Source organism: Triturus cristatus, chromosome 2_1, assembly GCF_964204655.1.
Source record: "Triturus cristatus chromosome 2_1, aTriCri1.1, whole genome shotgun sequence".
NCBI classification, from domain to species: Eukaryota; Metazoa; Chordata; class Amphibia; order Caudata; family Salamandridae; genus Triturus; species Triturus cristatus.
In genome coordinates, this window is record NC_140581.1 from 796,232,228 (window position 1) to 796,259,255 (window position 27,028).

At 47.5% G+C, this 27,028-nt stretch overlaps 1 protein-coding gene across 1 annotated transcript in view; it reads right to left on the minus strand.

Moving 5' to 3' along the window:
- S1PR3 (sphingosine-1-phosphate receptor 3) overlaps window positions 1–26,272 on the minus strand; it is a 41,295-nt gene extending 15,023 nt beyond the window's left edge. The window contains exon 1 of the mRNA XM_085632816.1: window positions 25,715–26,272. The gene's annotated coding sequence lies outside the window, so the exon portion shown is untranslated. The remainder of the gene's footprint in view (window positions 1–25,714) is intronic.
- Window positions 26,273–27,028: the final 756 nt, after the last annotated feature.

Below are 27,028 nucleotides of genomic sequence, written 5' to 3' on the forward strand. Positions count from 1 at the left end.
ATAACATAAGGCTACTTTTAAACTGACCTCGGGCTTCAGCAGTGCACACATGCAAGCGCAGAAAGGGCTGCTGGCCTCTAAACTGCCATGCCTTATTATATTCTAGGGACTTAAAAGTAGTTCTAATCCCCCTGCCCTATTATGTACTAGGGCCTTATAGGAGAGGTCATGCCAATCATAGGGGTACCCTAACCCATAGTGCACCCTAGAGTATGTAGGTGTTTTCACTGTATTTGTAAGTGCCTCTTTCAGAATAGCATTGGCTGTTTAGGCAGAGGCCAGGGTCAGTCAGTCAGGTACCACCAGTACCAGTCAGCAAAAAGTTGGGGAGTGCCCAGGGCGGATTTGCAACACTAGGGAAACACAAACTCAGAATGTAAAACATAACACCATGGTTGGGGGGTTCTCTTCAATAATCAGAATTGATTTCTATCCTAATGAACCCATTTTCCAACATTAGGATAGGGAAAGACTGGGGAAAAATCATAACATTCTAATCTATACATTGAAGTTTTTATGCAGCTCTTTGATGATGGTTAATAGCTCACTGTTCAATGTTAGGATTTTAACTTATAAACTTCAAATACCAAAAGAATATCTCAGACAAAAGCAGTAACTCACTGACCTTTTGAATTAAAACTTTCACTAGACAAGCCTTCGATCTCTCTCAAAAAAAGAACATTAATCACCAAAGTTATCTTCACATTTTTATTGTTGCCTGAAAATTGCTGGAGACCAGGAATGCAGCAGCAGGTACTTTTCAAACCATAATGCACTTGCAAACACGACGCCCCCGCCCTAAGTCAGCGGCCTTTGTTTGCTTTGTGCATTAAGATGTAAGATTCATATATATGTTTTTTTAAACATTTGGTCTCATTATTATATAAATGTAAATAACAATAAAGCATACATGCAAACTGTGATTACATGCCTGCTTTTCTCAATATTTCACTTCGAAAGTATGCAATTGTATTTGTTTAACGGGCGGTGATTTGTATAGGGTCACTGGAAAGTGCACAAGGTTGTCCCTGTCCCCCCCAGAATTTTAGTGTCTCCTACGCCCCTGCATAAGAGGGACACATTTCAGGTGGAATGAAGCTGAGCCTGTAACACTGTTGTGGAAGACAAGCAAGAAAAACCGATGCATCGCTTTGAATCCATACAGGCCCTCGGGGACAGACTGAGGCGAGACGGGCCAAATTACAGGAAAAAAGGCTTCCGTGATTGAAAGGCTGCAGTGTGAGAGAAGATTGTAACTGCGATGTTTATTTATGCAGGTGCCCCATGGCGCCTTGATTGCACGGCGCATACCCCCTTTGTGCTGCAAGAAGGCTGTACTGGCCAAGGTGAGCGGAGGCAGCATTTTACACATGCTTTAAGCAGGCGAAATATTCGGGTGAAAGTTAAAACATCTGAGGTGTTTCTGCAGATCTCATAATTCCAGTGGGGTGGGAGTTGCTGGTACCAGCACCAACGGGACTGAGAGCGCCTGGTGCTATGTGCCTCAAGCCGGAAACAGACTGGAAATGCTGTCACTCTTGTATTTGTCTGGTAGGCTGGGGACGCACGCTGAAACCTGAAACTTACCGTGAGGGGAACGGTTGTTGTCGCGGTCGCCATACTCCCTGCCTTGCCCTGTACCAGTGATCTTCAAAGCCGTGAGGGGAACGGCTCCAATCAGGATAACTACAATCCCCAGAGGGCTTTGCGCATCCAGCGCGCACGACGCAGCTGACGGGAGGAAAGCCCTCAAAAGACCGAGGCGCCTCCCGCAGCGCGGGACGCGCGCGGGCAGCGCCCGGGCAAAGCCCGGGCCAAGGGCGGGCCCGTTCTTGCCCATCAAGGACCGTTCAAGACCGGGCTGGGCCCACCCTCTATTAGTTTGTCGCTGGACATCAGAACTGTAAGTGTCGCTAATGGCCATTTGGTTGTGCTGTTGGTTACCCCTGACTGTTGTGTGATATCGAAGTACTTCCCTTTACTTTCTTGGCACCATTTAGTAACCTCTCCTGTATTAATTCCGCCCCAGCTCACGTGACTAATTAAGACTGGCCACCCTTGTAGGCTTCGCACTTTAGTAACTGTCGGTAGCTCGGGGTTGTTGAGTGGGGCCTTAGATTATAAATTTAAAAATTCTGTTATTTTTAACGTCATTTCATATCAAGTGCTTCTTTCAATTCGGTAATTCTTGTGTTGGTTATCTTGTTTCTTTGTACCTTTGTATTTTATTTTTTAACGCGACATGCTCAAATCTGTCGGGAATCCCCGCCCTAGTGTCTCTACACTTGATAACTATTTAGTTAAAGTAGTAGATAAAATTAATAAGGAACGTAGACTATCTCTGGGTTTAGGAAGTATTCCTGACCCTACGATACAACCAATCACTGTGGAGATTTCTGCTCCTTTGCCTACTGATTCGTTATTTTCCACTATTGATGATAGTTGTTCAGTGGTCTCTCCAGACTGTTTAATCAGGGAGGGCAACAATGAAAAAGTGCAATCACGGGTTATCTCTGATGCCGAGGATTCCCACAAGGAACCTGATGCAAATAAGTCTCATTATGATCTTGACTCTGACGCACCGGGTCCAGTGGTCCCAAAACCTCATAGAGTGTTGAGATCAGGGAGACATTTAAGTAGACCAGTACAACCTAAGAAGGGGGGCCATAACAAGAAAAAGAATAGTGTCCCCTTACCAAGCGGGGGTCCCACCGAGTCAAACATCTTACTAAATGATGATAATCCCACCCATCTGACACTAGCCCCAGACCAGCTTGAGCTTCTTATAGGGATGATTGATGCTAAATTGGACAAAATAGTCCTTCCACTCCTCGATAAACTTGAGGTTGTTTCTAGGGAGGTTGTTAGATTAAGTGAGCTTGTGCAATCTGCCCTGAAACCAATTAATAGCCAGCAACCAGCCGCTGCTGCGATCCCTATGGTCGGGGGTCGGACCAGTAGGCCCGTGCAACCTAACAAAGGAACTCCCACCGTTGGAACGACTTATACAGGTTCTAGTAACCCTGCTCAGATAAATAGTAACCCCATTATAGCTTCCGAGCAGCAGAGTAATTTAAACTCGCCATCCTCAAGGGGTTCTATAAAAGTTACTACAGCATTACCTTCATGCACTAATGAGGTCCCTCTGAACCCGCCAACCATCCGGGCCCCGGGGAATCAGTTGAAGATCATAAAAAGGGGGATATCTAATAATCGTGGCCTACCTCAACCAAACCTCCCACCGGACTGCTCACCTTATGTAGCTGTCCTGACCAATGTTACACCAATTAGGGAGGACGGGCTTCATCATTATACTGAATCACATGAGTCCCTTAAAAATAAAACCGTGGCATGGCTTAATCGGGAGTGTGGCTTTCCAGTGGCTCTGGCGGACCAAATCTTGGCTACCACCAGGGTCAACTGGATTGGCACATCCCCGAAGCACATCTCTGGGGATTGTGTTATTGTTAATTTCAGTAATCCACACCTTGCCACAACAGCTCTGATTCGAGCCACCTCTCGTCCATGCAATGAGCAGGGCATCTCACTTCGTCCCTTGGGCTTTTTTTTTATAGACAATGCATTAGTCACCATTTTTGCAACAATGGGGGGGTGAGTACGAGGGGAGAAGCTGTGGACAGGTTTGCAAATAGCTTTCATGTGAATACTGCTAATCGTTTTGAGTGCCTTAGCGGGCTGGACCAAAATGATTGACTGGAATACAAGATACCCCCTGAGATTCTGGAGAGACAGGCTCCGCCTGACTTGGGACAAAATGTTTGTATTTTAGGGACTCCGACCAACACCCCTGGGATAATCATAGATCGCTTGCCTAGGGACTTGAAGGGTGATACAGTTGGTCAATCGGAGTCTTTGATGGTGTTGGGTATGTTACCCCCAGTTACCGAGTTGGAATGGACCCCGTTTGGTACCGATCAAATTGATCATACCCCAGGGTGGGGAACAACCTTTACAACGCAACTTTTACAACGCACTACCATTACAACGCATTTTTTACAACGCATAATCCATTACAACGCATGATATTACAACGCAGGATACTACAACGCATTTTTAAAAACTACCTTTACAACGCATTCCATTACAACGCATACTACCATTACAACGCATACCATTACAACGCATAATATTACATTATACTTTCCAACACTTACACTACTGATGCACCCCCTGGAGTTAGAATAGTAATTTTTACCCCTATACTATCCAACACTTACACTACTGATGCACCCCCTGGAGTCAGAATAGTAATTTTTACCCCTATACTATCCAACACTTACCCTACTGATGCACCCCCTGGAGTTAGAATAGTAATTTTTACCCCTATACTATCCAACACTTACCCTACTGATGCACCCCCTGGAGTTAGAATAGTAATTTTTACCCCTATACTATCCAACACTTACCCTACTGATGCACCCCCTGGAGTTAGAATAGTAATTTTTACCCCTATACTATCCAACACTTACCCTACTGATGCACCCCCTGGAGTTAGAATAGTTATTTTTACCCCTATACTATCCAACACTTACCCTACTGATGCACCCCCTGGAGTTAGAATAGTAATTTTTACCCCTATACTATCCAACACTTACCCTACTGATGCACCCCCTGGAGTTAGAATAGTAATTTTTACCCCTATACTATCCAACACTTTCCCTACTGTTGCACCCCCTGGAGTTAGAATAGTAATTTTTACCCCTACACTATCCAACACTTACCCTACTGTTGCACCCCCTGGAGTTAGAATAGTAATTTTTACCCCTACACTATCCAACACTTACCCTACTGTTGCACCCCCTGGAGTTAGAATAGTAATTTTTACCCCTACACTATCCAACACTTACCCTACTGTTGCACCCCCTGGAGTTAGAATAGTAATTTTTACCCCTACACTATCCAACACTTACCCTACTGTTGCACCCCCTGGAGTTAGAATAGTAATTTTTACCCCTATACTATCTAATACTTACCTTAAATGTAATTTAATATTATGCGTTGTAATGGTATGCGTTGTAAAGGTAGTATGCGTTGTAATGGTAGTGCGTTGTAAAGGTATTTTTTAAAAATGCGTTGTAGTGTCATGCGTTGTAATGTCATGCGTTGTAATGGATTATGCGTTGTAAAAAATGCGTTGTAAGTGCATGCGTTGTAATAGTGTGCGTTGTAACGTCATACATCCCCCAGGGTACATGGATAACCCCTCGGGGACTACTGTAGATTGTACGCCTATGGGCAGGGAGGGCACCCTTCTTGGCCGGCCGGAGTTATCACCAGATATCTTAAATTTTGCTATTCCCAAGCAAGGTAGTAATTGTTCACCTAAGGGGCCTGGTGCACCTGGTCTTTCCAGATGTTATATTGCCAGTTGGAATATTGCGGGCATCAGGTCCAAATCAGATTGCTTAGGCTGGACTGAATTTTTAGCTCTCTTTGATATCATCTGTTTACAGGAAACTTGGTGTAGGGACTTTGAAGGATATAATGGTTTTGTCTCTTACCAGTTACCTGCCACTGGCTCCCTATCAGGTAGAGCTAAGGGAGGCCTTTTGATTTTAATCTCTGTCCAAACCCCCTTGCTGGTTAAAAAATATATACAAGTTGGGGCTCATTCTCAGATCTTGTGGCTCTACAAATCCGGAGGCAGAAACATTCTTTTAATAAACTTTTATAATAATGTTTTTGATGATACCAGGGTTCAGGTGGTTAGTGCACTATCAAGTGCGTTGGATGATATCCTTAAGGAATCCAACGTAATCTTTGAGTTGTTCATGGCAGGAGATTTTAATGCTACTACCTGTCCATTCTTAAATGTAAATGTTTGTGGGGTGGTGGACTGTTATGGGGACGGAATTCCCCACTTTCAACATAATCGTTATGGAGATGCCTTAAATAGTCTCCTTGATTCACATAATATGTCTATTATGGTGAATGAGAAAAATGAGCAGGAGGAGATTTGTCCAACTTTCACAGGTCGGGGTGCGAATTCTGTTATTGATTTTATCTGTATTTCCTTGAGTCTCGAGGCCTGGACTATGGCACCTAAAGTCATAGATATCCAGCTTAGTGACCATAATTGTTTGTCAGTTGAGGCTATGTTATGGGAAAATAATGGGAATCACATTGCAGGCAATATCAATAACATAGAAGTTGTACGCCCTAATGGTTTTAGACTCAGATGGAGGGGGGACAAAGCCGAAATCTTGTCTGACTCAATTATCACTAGCTGCCTGGCTGGTATCACAGGTATTTTAGAAGATAATCTTGGTACTATTGGCTCTATTGAGCTTTTTACCGGTATTAATGCGGTCATTGACTCCAAGTTTACTAGTACATCTAAATTTAAGGAAGAACATCTGCGGGGGTGGTTTAATACAGCTTGTACTCAGGCTTTAAAGGAATTAAAGTTAGCCTTATCAGCCTCGCCTAGAGACAAGGATGTGGTTGCAGATCTCAGAACCAGATACAAGGATACCCTCAAACGGAGGAAACTGGAACTCCAACAGGAAGCGTGGGATAATTTGTCCCTGGCTGCCGAATCTAATAATAGCACCCTATTTTGGAAAACAGTTAATTCCCCTTTTCTCAAAGATGACAAATCCCTGAATTAACCTCTAATGTTATGAAGGAAGAGTGGGTTTCCCATTTCTCTAAAATCTTTGAGTCTGATACTGTATCTAGGGATTCTGGGGATAGGTGGCCGTATATGCCATTGAATATCACCATTCAAGAGGTTTTAGATAGCATAAGGGCAAGTAAAGGAGGAAAAGCCCAGGGACCAGATGGCGTCCCAATCGATGTTTATAAACTGGTCCCTGAAGTCTGGGGGCCTTTGCTAACTAATATCTTTAATGCAGCAGCCTGTAATGAGGTGCCCCCTACTTGGGAAGAATCCATCCTAATACCAATATTTAAGAAAGGAAATCGAGGGGACGTTAAGAACTATCGTCCAATCTCCTTGTTGGATTCTTCCGTAAAAGTAATGAGTAGAGTGCTCCTAGTAAGGCTGGAAGAATGGGTGGAGGATAATGGCATTCTAGCAGAGAGCCAGTTCGGGTTCAGGAAGGGCCGAGGTACGATTGAGCAGTGTCTAAATTTAGACCTGCTCATCGGTAAATATACCCTGGCAAAGACTGGCACTATTTATCTCTGCTTTGCGGATTTGAGTAGTGCCTTTGACCTGGTGGACCATGGCATTCTCTGGGCAAAGCTTATTGAAATCGGGGCACCTGAGGGCATTGTGTTCTTCTTAGCACGTCTTTATGCCAAATTATGTGCTTGTGTCCGTTACGGTCCCAACGGGGAATGTACCACTAACTTCGAAATTGGACGTGGAATTAGGCAGGGATGTGTGTTGGCGCCACTGCTATTTACACTTTTTATTAATGAGATTGATCTTTTTCTTAAATCTTTGGCAGTGGACGCCCCCAAAATCAATAAGGACTCAGTCCCTGTGTTATTATACGCGGATGACGCGGTCCTAATTTCACGTACCCCAAATGGCCTTCAGCGATTGATGGACGGCTTTTCTCAATTTATCACAAGTAGAAAGTTAGTGATAAATAAATCCAAAACCTATGTTATGGTATGTGGGCGTAGGAACAGAAAGACTCAGTCTTCCTTCTTTATAGAGGGACAGAAGGTTCAGGCTGTTGATAATTTCTCATACTTGGGGGTCACTTTTTCAAATAAAAATTGTTTGGGTTAATGAACATAAGAATGTCAGGGCCAAGATGGCGAGGAGTGCTCATGGAATTTTTTCCATGGCCACGAAACTTGGAGACAGGCGGGTTCAGGATATGCTTAAAATCTTTCAGTCCCGCTGTGTTTCGATTGCCTTATACGGAGCTGGCATCTGGGGCTATGCCCCGGCAGGATCTCTTCAGGTCGAGGAGAATCTTTTTCTGAAGAGACTTTTGTGTTTGCCAAGCTCTGTTTCCAATGTTCTAGTGCATAACGAATTGGGTATTTACCATCTTGCCGATCTGATCCTCCTTAGGCCTCTGTTGCTATGGCGTTCCATCTGGATAAAAGAAGAGACCTCATTATGTAGAGCTATTATTTCTGACTGCCTCTCTTTGGACCATCATCTGAAGATCCCATGGTGAAAGTATATCGTGTATAGTTTTCATGAGATCTTTAATATTAATATCATGGTGGATCATTGTGGGGCCAATGAGTTGTCTAAAGCAGAACTTAAGCACTGCTTTTTACAACAGCTCTCCACCAGGAGGTTACAAAACAGTTTGGAACTTTCTTCCTGTGTTCTTTATTACGATCTAAATGAATTTGTAGGTCTCCAACCGTATTTGTTACAAGTGAGCTGGAAGTCACATCGGTTTGTGTTGGCCAGATTTAGAACCGGAATAGCCCACAATCTTGTTGCTTTCCCCTCTCAGTACCTACATCCTGTTGCCCCTGTCCATGTGACAATACTACCCCCCAAAGCACCGTGCACTTTCTTTTGCTTTGTCAGTTGTATAAACATCTGCGGATTGCTTATCTGAAACCCTTATTTGCAAAATTTGGAGTTAGATCAATACATGACTGTATGAGCTTGCTTTTTAATCTACATCATCCCGATGTTTGTTTTTATACAGCTACTTTTCTTCTTAAATCAATTAATGCAAGGAAAAGTATGCTTTTTTAACTTTTTAATATTGTTGTATATTTTGCCCATGACTCTGTTTTATATTTTATGCTTTGCTTTTATGGTCTTGTTAAATGTACCGAATAAAGCCTTATGAAATGAAATGTCTGGTAGGCTGCAGGCTGGAGGGCTGCTTATAGAGCAGGCGGGCTATCTTGGCCCACCCATCGTCCTATGGTCCCGCTATAGCTGCAGCCTCCTGCAGTGTGGCACTAGTTTGAACATTTTTGCCGGGGCGGATTTTGCTTTCTAATCCAGACCTGTCTCTAGTCAACAGGGCAAAACTCAGAAGGACTTGTGTGTGAAATGAAAATTATGGCAGGGCAGAAAAAAGGTGCCTGGTATGAAGCACAGAGAGAAAAACTATAGGACATATTCACAAAGAAATGACGCAGCATGGCGCTGCAGCAAACTTTGCGCTGCTGTGCTGTGTCATTTAAAAAAAGCAGGGATTTGCTTCCTTATTACAATAATACGGCGCACTCCTGTGTTTTCCCTTGCGCTACAAATAGCTGCTTAGCGCCAAAACAAGCACCCATGAGCCATAGTGCAAGGGTGCCTGCATTGCGCGGAATAATCCCTGTAACACAGGCATCCTTGCACTATGGTGCAAGGGTGCCTGCGTTGCAGGAATGATTGTTTATGAACAGAAATGGGCACCTTCCTGTACATAAACAATTTCTAAAGGCGATTTGATGTTTCTATGAGCACACATAGAAAGAACAAAAGCGAGGGAAAATACAAGAATTTCTCTTTGTTGTGCTAATCTAATTCCTGCTTTTGCATGGTGTTAGTTTTTGGCGCTGCCTCATATTTACACATCCCTGTAGATCTGGGACATCGTCAAAAAGCAATGGGTGTTGCGGTGGAACGCCCACACCAACAACCATTGCATGACCCTTCCACACATATTCCTGCGTGAAAGGGTCCCATATTTACAGAGCGGCGTTAAGCTACTCAAGACCTGGCTATTCGAGCAGTAGCAGCACCCCGCCCCCCCCCCCCCCCTCCCAGCGCCTTGAGACCCTCACGGGTGAGAAGTGCGCTTTACAAATGTTCTGATTGATTGATTGATTGAAGCCACGCTTTGTAAATATGGTGCAGGGAATTGTGCCACCGGTACATCGAAAAATTTGACGTTCCGGTGGCGCAATCTGCTTGTAAATACTTGCTCGTTGAGTGTATTAAATTCTTTATTGTGTGTGATACAAATAGAATGTATAAATAAATGCATAAACAAGCACATAAATAAACTATATACTAAATAACTACTATAACTGGGATTGATGTGGGATAACAGGCCACTCAATTTTACTCTATCCTACCTGAGACGGCGATATATTTGGAACTCCGTAATTGTTACTAGAATCATCTACTTTTTAGTAAAATAATGATTATTTGTACAAGACACATCACAAACCGAATTGTCTCAATGCACTCAAGTATGTTTGTATTTCCTCATTACTATTATATAGTTGAACAGTAGTGTTAGACCTGTCAGCCCTTTGGGTGGTCCCTCCTCATCATTATTTATTTTGTCCCACTTTTGCCTCAAACCCTGTTTGAATTTTTCCTTTTTGGGAACCACCAGACTTTTTCGTGTTGCTGCAGATTCAGGGAGCCATTTTAGCTACCCCTGAAACTTCTGTCTGAGGGCCTGGAGCACAAGATGGTGGCCACCTGTGACATCACCAGCATCCACTGGAACCTACCAGCACCTTCCAGAACATTCCAGGAGATTCCAGAACTCTGTGACAGTTGGAGACCGTTTAGAATGTTGGGAGGATAAGAGAGGCAGTTGGCAGTTGGAGCTGGCAGTTGGCACCTGACTGGTGAAGAGAGAGGAGCACAACAGTGAAGGAGGAAGGAGTGAAGCAGCAGGGGTGGAAACTTGTGCCTGGAGTGGGGTCCATAAACCCACCCTTGATACTTGTCCCTACTGATGGATCCCAGCCTATAGCCCTGTGTGGGAAGAAGACAGAGGAAACTTATCCTAAGGACCTGGACAGCAGGAACAGGCCTTAGAACCAAGAAAACAGCAAGATTCTGACCTGAGAACTGGTTTCCCTGGAGTCCGGCGTCGAGTAGCCTGAAGACCTGGAGCCCGAGGTGGAGAAGCGGCGCTGACTGAAGTAGCAGACGTCGTACCCGGAGCCGCCTGAGGTCGTGAGAGGGCGCCGACGGAGGTCGTGAGGAATACCAGAGGTCGAGGAGGAAGTGAACCGAGGTCGAGCGAGCGGCGTCATCGGAGGAGTGAAGTCCGCCCTCCGGAGTCGTCGGAGACCGAGGTAGAGGAGCACCGGAGGTCGGGAGTGAGGATCGCACTCCGGAGTCGCCCGGAGCCTGTGAGGAGGAGCACCGGAGGTCGGGGGTGAGGATCGCACCCCGGAGTCGCCGGAAGTCGACATCGAGGCCAGGCCGGCCGACGTCATCGGAGCCGAGAGCGCCATCGGACCGGAGCCGCCCGAAGTCGACATCGTGAAGAGACTGCCCGACGCCGTCGAATCGGAGGTCGAGATCGAACCGAGGCCACCGACATCGGACCGGAACCGCCTGCCGGCGTCGTCAAAGAACTGACATTGTGCCGAGGCCGCCGAGACCGAACCGGAACCGCCTCACGGCGTCGACACGACTCCAGCGGCGTCGGAACATCAGAAAAAGGGCAGTAAGTGGAGTAGAGGGCGCCTAAGGCCCTGTGGAGACCTGAGAGACTGCTCTAAGGGGCTAGGGAGGTGCTGAAACCAACCTGACTGTGCAAGGGGTGAACTGGGACTAACCTAGAGAGGTTGTGTGGAGAGAGAAAGCCAGGGCACTGGTATTCCCCCCTTTGATCTACCTCAGCTTAGGCCTCAGCCTTGTCCCAGCCAGGGAGTAGCCCCCCTCAAGCCTTCCACAACCCTACAAGCTGTGCCTGGGCCATATCAGCCCTTAAGAAGTGAAGTGTCATCTGATTATATGAGGGGTTCTGTATACTTGTAATTATTTATTGGGGATACTGTATTTATTGAATTTTTATCTATTTATTGCTGCACTATATTTATAGGTCCACAGGACTTGTTGGTGTACAATATTTATTGGTACAGTATTTATTGCCTCAAAGTATTTAATTGTCTGTATATATTGCACTTGTATTTATGCCCTGTTATTTATGATCACCCCTATTTATTTCATCAAACAGCCAATATTTATTTGACCTGCACTAATTGAAACTTGTATATTGTGATTGACCTATTTATTTTTCCAATCAGCAGCTAAGAGAAAAAGATAAAGAAAGAATATTTTCATAATTTTTACGGTGTAGAGTCGTTTTTGGAACGGATGCACGCATGGTTATTGTATGGGTATATTGTATGCTTAGCACTGCGCCTGTTTCCTGACCACTCGAGCCAAGCTACCACAGTGTGTTCGGGGAGTCCACCACCACCCTGCGGAGTGGGAGTGGGTGTTTCCAACATAAATTGGTGTTCAGCGGTGGGATAGAGCTGTGCCTACATATACTCAACAATAACTGTGGGTAGTCCATAGGCCTACACCGGGAGTTTTCTCACAGCGGCCTTCCTAATTGTGGGTTTTTGTTTTTTCCAAATTTACTCTGGTGGTGGGAGGAGGTATTACTAAAGGTACCCCCCTACATTGCTACTGCACAAAACCTGTCCTCTAACCTGAGTGGGCAAGATGGAGTTTGTACTAGAGAATCTAGAAACGTACACTGTGGCCCAACTCAGGGAGTTTTGCCAGCGGGAGGGGGTGTACTGTCCCCCAGGAGCAAAGAAGGGTGCACTCCAAACCAGCTTAAGGGCTTGGGGGGAGGCACGCCGAGAAAGCAAGGCTGAGGAGGAAGACAGGGATGGAGAGCCTGACCCCGAGGGGGCGGAGATGTACCAACCTGAGGTGGGGAACCTGTCAGCAGGGCCCAGGACACTTTCTAGGAAGGGCAGCACTGTCTCTAGTGGGGGCTTATCCAGCGTGGAGTTAGCAGATCGGAGAGAGAAAAGACAGCTCACATGGGATTTAGCAAAGCTGGAGAAGGAGAAGGAGGAACAGAGGTTGGCTCATGAGACGGAGAAAGAGAGGATGGCTCATGAGATAAGACTGAAAGAGATAGAGCTTCAGATCCTAAGAATTGGAGCACCAACTGTTCCTAATGGTGGCAGCCAAAACCAAGAGGTCACCAGGGAATCCAAACCTTACCTGCCAAAGGACATAGTAGCTAGCTATGGGGCGGGTGACGACATCGCCAAGTGGCTAGCAGCCTATGAGGTCTCGTTGAGGGCCCATGGGGTTCCAGTGAAGTACTGGGGGGGGGGGATTGTATAAGTACATGCCTCCAGCTGGTAGGGATGCTTTATTGGCCCTCGAAGAGGATGAGCAGACCCACTACCCCACCATGAAACTGGCGCTCATCAGAAAGTTTGGACTAACACCTGAAAAGTACAGACAGAAGTTCAGGGGTAGTCACAAACTGGGCACACAGAATTGGGTGGACTTCCTGGACTATGCAAAGAAGGCACTGGAAGGTTGGATTCAGGGCAGTGAAGTAAGGAACTACGAGGAGCTGTTTGACCTAGTACTGAAGGAACACCTACTCGAGAAATGTTTCCCTGAACTGCGGCAACACCTGGTGGATAGCAAGCTGACCAGCCCCCGGAAGCTTGCTGAGGAGGCGGACATTTGGGCCAGTACCCGGGTGTCCACAAGGGGGACTGGAGGGGATACTCAAAAGGCCGGACAGGGTGCCCCCCAGAAGAAAGAGGGAGGGGAAAAGAAAAAGGAGTTCTCCAAAGGCCCCCAAAATAACTTCCAAGGGAAGGGAACAGGATTCACCTCTAAGGCTAACCCACCCAGAAACCCTAATCCTGGCCAGAGTCAGCAGCCAAGGGTTGTCCATTGCTACGAGTGCGGTGGCGTTGGACACTATAAAGGAGACCCGAAGTGTCAGAAACGATCACCCCCTCCCACTGGAGGAAAGACCCCCGGAGTAGCTAGTGTAGTGCTCGGGGAGGAGATGCCCTTAACTAAGGGAAGGGAGTGGGCGGGTGTCACTTTAGTGTCCCTGGGAGAACGGGAGATGGTTCCCAAGATCCAGGTGCCCGCAAATACCGCAAAGTATGGGCAGTGGATCACCATCAACGGCCAAAGAGGGGAGGCTCTGAGAGACACAGGAGCCAGTATGACTATGGTGCGTAGCCAACTGGTGTCTCCAGAGCAGGTAATTCCCGATGTACTCCACCCAGCCGCGATGGCTGACGGCAGAACAGGTCACTATCCAGTGGCCGAGGTTCCCTTTGAATGGGGGGGGGTTGCAGGTTCACTTCGAGTTGCCGTAAGCCCTGCCGTGCCAGTCGATTGTCTGCTGGGCAATGACATGGAGCACAACGCTTGGAAGGAGGTGGAATACCGGACTCACACCGAGATGCTGGGTACACCTGACTGGGCCTGTGTCAGCACAAGGTCCGAGACTACCCGAAGAGGGAGTTCATTCCGGCTGGAGCCTGGAACAAAGGCCCAGCCAGCTGCCAGTCAAGGGAAGAACCGAGGACAGGAGGAGCCTGCCTCGGCGTCTCCACCCCGTAGGACGGATAGGCCACCGGAGGTGGTGGGCCAGGAGTCTGCGGAGGGGGACGTTACCAACCTGGAGGACTTACCCATCCCGGCCGAGTGGCACGTGGAGGGAGGCCCGTCCAGGGAGGAATTCTGCCAGGGCCAGAGGGAGTGCCCTACCCTTGAGGGGCTGAGGCGACAGGCCGAAGCCCAGGCAGCAGGGAACGTTGAAGGGAACTACAGTGTTTACTGGGAGGATGGCCTCCTCTACAGTGAACCCAAGGCACCCCTACATGGATCGTCACGAGCCTTGGTAGTTCCTCAACGTTATCGAGCCTTCCTTTTAGAGTTGGCTCACGAGATACCATTGGCAGGACACCTGGGGCAAGACAAGACCTTCGCCCGTCTTGTCCCACACTTTTATTGGCCTCAGATGAAAGTGTCGTCCGATACCTACTGCCGGACATGTGTGTCTTGCCAAGCCAGTGGGAAAACAGGGGTGAAGCTGAAAGCTCCCCTGGAACCACTTCCTGTCGTTAGCACCCCCTTTGAAAGGGTGGGCATCGACATTGTGGGTCCATTAGATCCACCAACTACAGCTGGTCACAGGTTTATCCTGGTTCTGGTGGATCATGCCACACGGTACCCAGAGGCAATACCTCTGAGGACCATAACAGCACCTGTTGTGGCTAGGGCCCTGATGGGAATCTTTACCCGAGTGGGTTTTCCCAAGGAAGTTGTGTCCGACAGGGGGACCAACTTCATGTCAGCATATATGCGGGCAATGTGGAAGGAGTGTGGAGTGACCTACCGGTTCACCACTCCTTACCACCCCCAGACAAATGGTCTAGTGGAAAGGTTTAACAAAACCTTAAAAGGCATGATCAGAAGTCTGCCTGAAAGCCTGCGGAGGAAATGGGACGTCCTCCTACCCTGTTTACTTTTTTCCTACAGGGAAGTGCCACAGAAGGGAGTGGGCTTCAGCCCCTTCGAGCTTCTGTATGGGCACCCTGTACGTGGACCTCTTAACCTGGTGAGAGACGGATGGGAAAGAACTCCCAGAAAGCTCCCCCAGGATGTGGTGAGCTACATGCTGGCCTTCCGGAGCCAAATGGCTAAGTTGTGGAAGCAAGCTTCTGACAACTTGGAAGCCAGCCAAGCAGTAATGAAGGCGTGGTATGACCACAACGCTCACCCGGTGGAGTTGGAGCCTGGCCAGAAGGTGTGGGTGATCGAACCAGGAGAGCTTAGTGCCCTCCAGGATCGCTGGTCAGGACCCTTTGAGGTGTTGGAGAAGAAGGGTAAGGCTACCTACTTGGTGGACCTGAAGACCCCTCGTCAGCCCCTGCGGGTGCTGCATGCCAACCGCCTCAAACCCCACCATGAGAGGCCCGAAGTCATCTTGATGATGGTGACTGACGGAGGAGAGGACGTGGAAAGCGAGCCTCTCCCTGATCTGTTTGCGTCTCAAGAAAAGGATGGGTCGGTGGAGGGAGTGATTCTCTCCCCATCTCTAACTCCTGAACAGCAGGAGGACTGTCGCCAGGTCCTGGGGCAGTACTCTTCGTTGTTCTCCCTTGTCCCGGGTAGGACTCACCTGTGCGTCCATGACGTGGACACAGGAGACAGCCCACCTGTGAAGTCCAAGATCTACCGGATGTCAGACAAGGTGAAGGCCAGCATTCATAGTGAAGTCACTAAGATGCTGGAGCTAGGAGTGATTGAACCTTCTAGCAGCCCCTGGTCTAGTCCGGTGGTGTTAGTACCGAAAGCTGCACCACCGGGTGCCCAACCAGAACTGAGGTTCTGTGTGGACTACCGGGGACTGAATTCAGTGACAAAGACTGATGCACATCCGATCCCTAGGGCGGATGAATTAATTGACCGGCTGGGAGCTGCCCAATATCTAAGTACCTTTGACCTTACTTCGGGGTACTGGCAGATCTCTTTGACTGATGGAGCAAGGGAAAGGTCAGCCTTCTCCACGCCCAATGGCCACTACCAGTTCTGTGTGATGCCCTTTGGGCTCAAGAACGCACCTGCCACGTTTCAGCGCCTGGTAAACCAGATCCTCACCGGAATGGAGAGTTTCTCTGCTGCTTATCTGGATGACATAGCCGTCTTCAGTAACAGCTGGGAGGATCACTTGCGTCACCTGCAAGCTGTTCTCCAGGCCCTGAGACAAGCTGGATTGACGATCAAGGCCAGCAAGTGCCAGATCGGGCAGGGGTCGGTAGTGTACCTTGGACACTTGGTGGGTAGGGGAACGGTGCAACCCCTCCAGGCGAAGATCGAGGCCATCATGGCCTGGGAACCCCCCAAGACACAGACTGAGGTCCGAGCATTTTTGGGCCTCACGGGATACTATCGCCGCTTCGTGAAGGGGTACGGTACCATCGTAGCCCCTCTCACGGAGCTCACGTCCAAGAAACAACCTCGACGGGTAGTCTGGACGGAGGCTTGTCAGCAAGCCTTTGAGAAATTGAAGAAAGCCATGTGCGAGGCCCCGGTCTTAAGGGCCCCAGACTTTTCCAAGAAGTTCATTGTCCAGACAGATGCATCAGAACATGGCATTGGGGCAGTGTTATCGCAACTCAACGAAGAGGGTCTGGATCAACCCGTGGTCTTCCTATCCCGGAGACTACTTCCCAGGGAACAGAAGTGGAGTGCAATAGAGCGGGAAGCCTTTGCAGTGGTATGGGCTCTGAAGAAGCTGCGGCCATACCTGTTTGGCTCGCACTTCCTTGTTCAGACCGACCACAGACCCCTTCGTTGGCTGATGCAAATGAAGGGGGAGAATCCCAAGTTGTTGAGGTGGTCTATTTCCCTACAGGGGATGGACTTTCAGGTGGAACATCGGCCTGGAGTGGACCACGCCAATGCAGACGGTCTCTCAAGGTATTTCCGCCTTAGTGATGAGAACTCCCAAGGGGTTGGGTAGCTCTCCCCACTTTCAGCTGGGGGGGACGCGTGTTAGACCTGTCAGCCCTTTGGGTGGTCCCTCCTCATCATTATTTATTTTGTCCCACTTTTGCCTCAAACCCTGTTTGAATTTTTCCTTTTTGGGAACCACCAGACTTTTTCGTGTTGCTGCAGATTCAGGGAGCCATTTTAGCTACCCCTGAAACTTCTGTCTGAGGGCCTGGAGCACAAGATGGTGGCCACCTGTGACATCACCAGCATCCACTGGAACCTACCAGCACCTTCCAGAACATTCCAGGAGATTCCAGAACTCTGTGACAGTTGGAGACCGTTTAGAATGTTGGGAGGATAAGAGAGGCAGTTGGCAGTTGGAGCTGGCAGTTGGCACCTGACTGGTGAAGAGAGAGGAGCACAACAGTGAAGGAGGAAGGAGTGAAGCAGCAGGGGTGGAAACTTGTGCCTGGAGTGGGGTCCATAAACCCACCCTTGATACTTGTCCCTACTGATGGATCCCAGCCTATAGCCCTGTGTGGGAAGAAGACAGAGGAAACTTATCCTAAGGACCTGGACAGCAGGAACAGGCCTTAGAACCAAGAAAACAGCAAGATTCTGACCTGAGAACTGGTTTCCCTGGAGTCCGGCGTCGAGTAGCCTGAAGACCTGGAGCCCGAGGTGGAGAAGCGGCGCTGACTGAAGTAGCAGACGTCGTACCCGGAGCCGCCTGAGGTCGTGAGAGGGCGCCGACGGAGGTCGTGAGGAATACCAGAGGTCGAGGAGGAAGTGAACCGAGGTCGAGCGAGCGGCGTCATCGGAGGAGTGAAGTCCGCCCTCCGGAGTCGTCGGAGACCGAGGTAGAGGAGCACCGGAGGTCGGGGGTGAGGATCGCACCCCGGAGTCGCCGGAAGTCGACATCGAGGCCAGGCCAGCCGACGTCATCGGAGCCGAGAGCGCCATCGGACCGGAGCCGCCCGAAGTCGACATCGTGAAGAGACTGCCCGACGCCGTCGAATCGGAGGTCGAGATCGAACCGAGGCCACCGACATCGGACCGGAACCGCCTGCCGGCGTCGTCAAAGAACTGACATTGTGCCGAGGCCGCCGAGACCGAACCGGAACCGCCTCACGGCGTCGACACGACTCCAGCGGCGTCGGAACATCAGAAAAAGGGCAGTAAGTGGAGTAGAGGGCGCCTAAGGCCCTGTGGAGACCTGAGAGACTGCTCTAAGGGGCTAGGGAGGTGCTGAAACCAACCTGACTGTGCAAGGGGTGAACTGGGACTAACCTAGAGAGGTTGTGTGGAGAGAGAAAGCCAGGGCACTGGTATTCCCCCCTTTGATCTACCTCAGCTTAGGCCTCAGCCTTGTCCCAGCCAGGGAGTAGCCCCCCTCAAGCCTTCCACAACCCTACAAGCTGTGCCTGGGCCATATCAGCCCTTAAGAAGTGAAGTGTCATCTGATTATATGAGGGGTGCTGTATACTTGTAATTATTTATTGGGGATACTGTATTTATTGAATTTTTATCTATTTATTGCTGCACTATATTTATAGGTCCACAGGACTTGTTGGTGTACAATATTTATTGGTACAGTATTTATTGCCTCAAAGTATTTAATTGTCTGTATATATTGCACTTGTATTTATGCCCTGTTATTTATGATCACCCCTATTTATTTCATCAAACAGCCAATATTTATTTGACCTGCACTAATTGAAACTTGTATATTGTGATTGACCTATTTATTTTTCCAATCAGCAGCTAAGAGAAAAAGATAAAGAAAGAATATTTTCATAATTTTTACGGTGTAGAGTCGTTTTTGGAACGGATGCACGCATGGTTATTGTATGGGTATATTGTATGCTTAGCACTGCGCCTGTTTCCTGACCACTCGAGCCAAGCTACCACAGTGTGTTCGGGGAGTCCACCACCACCCTGCGGAGTGGGAGTGGGTGTTTCCAACAAGTAGTCATATATTAACCTAGGAAGGGTGAAAGGCTGAGTCAGACTTTCAAACTTTCAACCCTGTGATATGCACCACTACTCAAATTGACAGAAAAACTTTTTTTAAGCATAAGCATTTTGAGTAGATTGAGGGAGCAGAGACATTTCAAAAGCAAAATTGTTTCTCGTGAGCTTGAAAACTTGTCTCACTATAAAAAAATGAGTGAACATTGTCAAAGTTGCTTATCGTCGAAGGTTCCCAATCCCATGACATGACTACATGAAATCCTCACCAGACCGACTTTGCTTCACTACATTTGACTAGCCCTTGAAGTGGCAGCATAAGGACTGGGCTTGTGTAATTGTATTTTTACTGGGGCTGTACAATGTTGCAATCCTTCGGGAAAGTTGCGCAGCCTCATGGACTGCAACTTTGTGCATGTTTTGAAAAGGTTCTATATTCATGAAGTGCACCGCTGATTAAGGGGTGGATTTAGACTTTAGTGGATGCTGGGCAACCGCCAAAAAGTGGCAGAGGTATCTCTACATTGAACGTCACCCTACTCTCATTGTAGGTGTTTGCTCTCCTAGCGCCGTGATATCCACTTGGATGAATGTTGCGCTTACAAAAAAATAAATAGGGTGGACGAGACGTCTGCCTCGCTTTGGAGGATGTGCTGACTCCGCCAAAGCCTAAGTCAGGCTTTGGCGGATTCAGCACATTTTATTTTATAACAGTTGCAAAGAAAGGGGGGGCATGCTTGACAGCTGGAATGTCTGCGGCTCTAAGGCTTCCAATCCAGGCCTGTCTCCCGCCCTCAGAAGGACATCTGGAACATCCGCGGCTCTAAGGCTTCCAATCCAGGCCTATCTCCAGCCCTCAGAAGGACAGCTGGAACGTCCCACAGCTCTGAGTCAGGCAGTGGTTGCCACTTTAATGTTGTATTTTTTTTGCAGCATCAATCTCTGTCACTTTTCTATGCTGCGGAAAGTCCCAGGGCAGGACTTCTTGGACAGGCTGAAAAAGATGGCGCGACCGAGTGGCCGCCATTGCATTTCTCTGCTGCACCCTATGTCACAGCTGGGAAACACAAATCCCTGCAGCCTGGGGTCCCATATGTGTGGGGTGGGACATCCACCTACAGGGGTAGGAGATGTTTGACTATACCTTCCAAAGGCAAATTCCGAGAACGTTGCCCTTCTTCGCTAACAATGAAATTCCTCCAATTTTCTGGCAGAATAAAAGCATCTCTCTCACATACTGTACACCATTCTCCTTGCCAAACCCATTGGAGAGCTACTAAGCTGCTGGGTAGTGGAAGTCATGTAGGACCAAGTCACTCTCTTTTGAACTCAGAAAGCAGGCTTCTCTCACCTCTTCAGCACTTGACCAAACTATGCCATTCTGAGGAAATCACTTTCTCTACTTATTGCTAACATCTTAAGTAGATGGTATATGTGTAATGCGCCACAGCAAGCGCCTGGGTACCTTTGCGGGTGACAAGTAGCGCTATACAAATACCTCTTGAGTGGTTGATGTCAATCCTTGTGATAATTGAACTGAAGTATATTGCCCTTATTTCCAAGTAACATGTTACACGTTACTGTCCCCTCGTCATCACATCACTCTTTCTAGAGTCCAGTTTTTACCCCTTCCCCCTGCTTCCCCCACACACATGCCATACTGGCATAGGCGCAGTTACTTACATTTCAGAGTTGCCTGATACAGTAATGTTCTCGTTAAAACTCTGTCGTCTTCTTGGAGCTAGGCGCCCAGTATATTGCATACCCCGCACACACAAATAAAAATCAGAAAGGCTCAGATCCGCCCTGCAGTCCTCATACTCGGAATCCATGCACCATGTGACATCTCTTCAGGCTCGTAGGAGACTTCCTGAGATTTTGGAGAGTCCTGAAGTAAACACATCTCCACCTGACAGCTTAAGGCCAGCATGCCCCATGGCTGATGTCAAGGTGCTATAGTGGCCCGTGACGTCAAGGTGCGATAGTGGCTTGCATCACCCACGCCACCCAAAAGATCTTTGGATTTAGCAAAAGCCGCTCTGACTGGCTGAAAAGCAGTTGGAGCAGCATACAAATCAGCCAAATAAAAATATTTCACTTCAAAAGCGAAATATCTGAAATGTTTTGCATTTATTTGAAAGATGCAGCAAAAAAATTAAGTGAATGGATTGCAGAATAATTGACAAAAATAGTAATTTGTGATTCACAAATCAAAATTAAAAAAACTGCTCCAGATTCTTAGTGTGGTGAATTGGTTGATTTGCGAAGTCCTGAAATGTATTGTATTCACAATCCATTTTGTTGAGAAGTGACATTCCAGCCTTCTGTTACAATCTTTGTCTGCTCCATTCAACAATCGCCCAGTGTTCTATGGAACTTCATAACTTCCTGCTGTCCAAACTGAATTTGTTTATTTTGCCCTCTATAATCTTTGGCATTTTAAACAAAAGCATATGTTTTTCCAAGCAGGCCTGCCGCTCTGGGATGTCTGTGTTCAGCTGAAAAGTAGCTGAATGGAAAGTGGTGGGCATTATTGCCAAGATCTTTTTTGTCATACAGACTAGCACATCAAGTTCGGCACAATGTCGGTGCCAAAATGTGGTGGAATAGTTCTTTGCAGCACAAAGAACACAAATGAATAATTGATTGATGTTTATTAGCAATATTTAGTATATCATTTTCACCTGAATTCATAGATCTGGAAATATGTGCAACTTAAATCGTTATCAAACTATATGAGTGACACGAAAGTGTAACAAGCACCAAATCCCACAGGGACATTATTTCCAGGAAAAGCAGCCTGTAATGGCTGTCTTAACCCTGCAGGAAACTATTACCATTTTTAAAACTGCCTCAAGGTCAATTGCTCTTGTGAATGTGGAGCAAATAGAGAAGTTATATATCTAGGGAGATATGTGTTGTTACACAGATTATTGCTGTTACATAATATGCGTCCATAACATTTATTTGTCATTTTAAATTTGATCTTGGACCCTCATCTTGTCTGGGGCTGTATTTTTTTTCCAATAATACCATTTGCGAATATACTGGCACAGGGGCTTTAGCTTTTTCCCAGGGCACCATTCTGATTTCCGGAGATCGCAATAAGGGAATATTATGTTTTTCCCCTATACAGATGTTGCCTGGCTTTACTGGTAGAATCTGAGTGGGGAGAAATCCTGGGTCTTGGTTGTCAAGTTATGACCTATATGTGGGTGCAAAACTGTGTTTGGATCTGAATCTGGATTAGTAGCTGGATGAGAATGAATATTTTGATATTTTTGTATGTATTGTTTTTTAAACGATGCATGGTATTTTTTTAGACATCTATGCAAGGAAAAAGGGGACCCCCTCTAGGAAAAACACTTCTCAAGGTCAGGGAGAAGAGGGGAAAACAACAAAACATTCTAAGAATACTCCCTCGTGACCTATATTTCTTTTTCTATGATTCAACTATGAATTCAAACACGGGCTGTTCATACAATGGACTATAACAAAATCTGTAAATATCTACACACTCATAATATTTAACTTTGTTTATTTATTTTCATCTTTTATCAAAACATATTTGTATACCATTTTTTATCATTTGAACATATCAAATAAATATAGTCAGCATATATAAATAACATTACAATGTAAACATTTTTTCATGTAACAACATCATCCACCCCCAGGTAGAGAAATAACACAAACATACCAACCAACTCTCATACATTCATACCTCTTCCAATACACTCATAACCCATTCGCAACTACATATATCTGCAAAGTATGAGACAGAGTTGTTTTCAGTCTCCACGACCATTTGGGGCAACTGCATATAGCAGGATCTGAATAGCCTTGGTCAACGCGTTTCGGTGGTTTATAATGCAGATGAACACCACCTTCATCAGGATCCGCCAGAGAACAGACCAATGTTCTCTACACCCTGGGGATTCTATTGCTGATTCTCCAACAAATCGAGGCAAAAATGTATAATTACGACCCTATAGCACTCAATATTGTTACCGCTCTGCTAAATATTCAATGTGATGTACATCACCATCAATCTAGATGCAAGTTTGCTGCTAATGAAGTAGTCCTTTTATGCTTGAAAAAGAAATATAGGTCACGAGGGAGTATTCTTAGAGTAGTTTTTTAGACATCCCCATATCTAAATAGTCAAACATTTGCAATCTGAAAGAAAATCAAGACTTTGTTCTCTGTGACACCATGCAGAGGCTCTTGAGGCTTGCCACTTTCTCCCTTCTCCCTCCAGGCTGAGGTATGTGCCATCCAGACTATGAAGCATGGAGGGTGGGCCAATTTTCACTACACCTGTAGACACTGGTAGTGGCAACAGCCTTCTGTAAACTGCACTACTGCAACAGCCTTTCAATGAGTCTTTCTTGAAACTCCCTTGCCCCCACTGGATAAGGCATTGCATTTCACCACAGAGTCTGTGTATGGTTTCTTGGGGCATACGTGTACCGCATGCTATAACCATGAAGTTGGCTGGCAGAGAAAAACAGGGCACCGCAGAAGATATGGACAGGCTGTACTTCATTCCACAAAGTCAGTAGTTGGCTGCACTCAGCAAACCTGGTGGACTACAGCCCGCCCTATCTAAAGCTCTCTGCCAGGCAGGCGGAGATCTCCGTGCCCTCAGCCGAGCAGTGAAGATGAAGCTACTAAAGCCTGGCTGAACAGACCCCATATTCAATGTACTCTCACAGCAAAGTCCCCCCCCCCCCCCTCCAAAAAACCCCCAAAACATTTGTATTTGACAAAGGAAAAAATGATGGTCCTGATGCGCTGGGAATTTTTTCCAGCATGTGGTGGGGTCATTAATCCGATGACCTGTTTGCAAAGCTTTTCTAGGCATTCTAAAGATTTAAAAAAGGAAGTTGCAACATCTGCTTTCAACAGGGCAGATGTTCTTGCATCCACAGACCAAAGGTCCAATGTCGGTTGTGTCGACAGGGACAGTTCAAGTTCCTCTATCGGAAGCCTTATGGCTAAATAAGCAGGTCACCCACGTGTTGGTGGACATGGAATCCACCGTGTATTAGGCAGACTGCCCTGTCCACCAAACTGTAAATAGCTTCTTAGTCCCTAAAACAATGAATAAGTCCTCATGCGACTCCTTCTCTGAACCTTCAGCGTTTGACTCCTACTCAAAACCTAGACCTTGTCAGTCAGAGACCACGAGTCAACCCAAAACTCCAGGCATTGCAATCAGATTCCGTTTTTTTCTCACTTCCACCGCTCCTCAGGGCAACTCTACTCCTGCACAACTGCATACATTTAAATGTTCTTTTAAAGACCAGCGCCTTTCACAAGAACTGACACATTGGGTGAACTCGGTCTGATCCTCCAAGTACGCATCCCCTTAATACTTTCCTATGTAGATGTGCTATAGGTATGGTCTGCATTGTTATTGGCACCACTGACCAGCCGTCAAACCCGTCAGCGTCTCCGCATATTACCACCAAAACGAATACTCTTTTCATGTACCAGCACAGCATTGCTCATTGAAATACTTCTGCTGTTCAATAAATAGATGGCGCTAAGGGGTGGGTGAGAAGGTGACAGACAGTGTTTGCTAGCTCTTGGTGGGGGGGGGGGAGGGGGGGGCACGTTCTTACATTTAATTTATAACAACTTGCAGGCTCCTGGCAGGGCTGTGGACCACCGGGCGATCACTGACGTTGCTACATTAGGTTATACATAATACAGCTTCTTTTTTACCCTGCACACTTTTCTTCAAGAAAAGAAATGCATGCATTTATTTGTGGAATAATACTCCCCCTCACCTTCCCAAACCTCAACCCAAACCCAGTGATTTGTGAAAGGAAAGGGCCCTGGGGAAGCCCATGGAGAGGGTAACGGCTTTTCACACTATTTCAGGACCGTCCCTTCCCGCGTGTGCCCTAATTCTGAGGTACCTGTACTTTTTAACGTGCTTTGGAGGCGGAGGAGGACGCGTTGTGCGTGTATTGACTGAAAGGAATGGGTAAGAAAGAGTTTGCTGGCTCGTGCCCTTGACCCCCCCCCCCCCCCCTCCTCGGGCTCGGCTCTGTACTCTGAACTTGTGACACGCGCTGCTTCCGCGGAACACACTGGACGCCGCAGCGTGCCCCTGGCAGAGCGAGACTCCAGCCCATCACGGACAGACAGGCCCCTCGGTCTTTCTTCAGCTGATCGTGCCGAATATTAGGTGGAAATAACATGCACAACCGCACAGATGAGACAAACTCTGAAACTTTTGGGGGAAAAACGATGAAAATGTAGTTCGTGATAAAAATGACACAACAATTAATACGAAATAAAAAAACGAAAAAACAAGCCACTAACGTTAAAAACCGCCAGTAACCGAAAGTTAAGCTACGTCAAAACCTAAACGTCAGCGTTTTGATGCATACTTGTTTATGATGGCAATGTTTGCTGGATGAATCTGGATATAAACTTTAAATTGAAAACATTGTGACCAGAATTAAACTGTGATGGGAAAGTTAATCAGCCCCCACCAAAAAGGCAGCCGCTGTCAGACGCCCCCCCGTCATACGGACTCGGCTTCTAATGCACCCCCACCCTTTCACGGCACCCCTCGAGAGTCAGATACTCGGTACTCACCCATTTGTGTCTGTTCCATCCTGGCTGCTGACACGTCCCAATAAGAGTTCATGGGACCCTTGATGTGGGAGTTGTCGGTGCTCACCGAGCCCCCCTTTGTTTCAGATGTCTCTGCGGACCCCACAACCCAGGCACCTGGGGTCGAAAAGGTGGCTCGTGTGACCTTTGGCATCCGGCGACACCCCGGGCTCTGCCATAGCCCGTGCCGGCGTTACAGAACCCACCGCTCTTGGCCCTGGGGAGGGGGGGGGGGGGGGCGCTTGAGTAGTGCGCGTCCTGCTGCTGAGGGGACGTGGTACTTCTGAGGTGATTTAAATCTTTCTAAGGTTAGGGTGGCGGTGCCCTCCTGAGGTGAGGGAGCCCTGCGGAGGCACGAGGGTCCGTCTGATGTCCGAGGTCCTGCTGAATTGAGTGAGTTCTATTGAGGTGAAGGAGTCCCCTTCAAGTGACGGCGTTCTGTTGAGGTCAGGTAGCCCTGCTGATTTGAGGGGGCCTGCAGAGATGAGGTAGTGCTGCTAAGGTGAGAAAATCCCCTCCCTGAAGTGTTCACATTGAAGTGAGTGAAGACGTCCCTTTCCTTTCCAGCTCCGCCACTGCACAGTTCAGGGTAGACCCTTTGTAAAGTTTACGGCTGGACCACGCTGGCCCGAGCTGTGCCTCCCACTCACACTGGAGACACCCAGCCCAGCCCCCACCTCTCACCCCTCCCCCTCTGCACTACTTTCCCAGCCCTGCAGAGAGGACACGCAGTTAGTTTTCTTGTCTGCTCCCTGACTGCGGGGTGCACCTTCTAGTACTTTGCTTTTAAACAGCGCATCGCCGATTAGGTTCGTGAAACATTTATTTCACCTGACCCTAGATCTCCCAGGACATCTATAATTCTGCTTTATTTAATGTCAGCAAGTGTGTAATGTAGGCTAGTGATCGCAAGAGGGCTCTCTTTAACTGTACAATACACTTATGAGACAAGGCGCACTGAGCAGAAAACACGTGGAGTGTGTCCCGTCATTTGGGAATAGGCTAAAGTCAGGCACCATGGATGTGACATACCTGCCAACTCACATGGTGCCACAGCGTGACACACGATATCGGCTGCCTTCACACGTTCTCCCGGTGTGGAGCCGATGCCACAGGGTGGCAGGTAAAACGAGCTGGAAATCACTGTAAATAGTGAATTTCCAGCTCGTTTTTGGAGTCTTTTAACTTCCGATGTCCCTTTAGGGCCTTTAGGGGTGCGAAAACACCCCAGGACATCGGCCTTAGGAAGCTTTTTCTCTGGTGTTGGGGGAGGGTCCTTGGGGGGAGCAAAAGTGC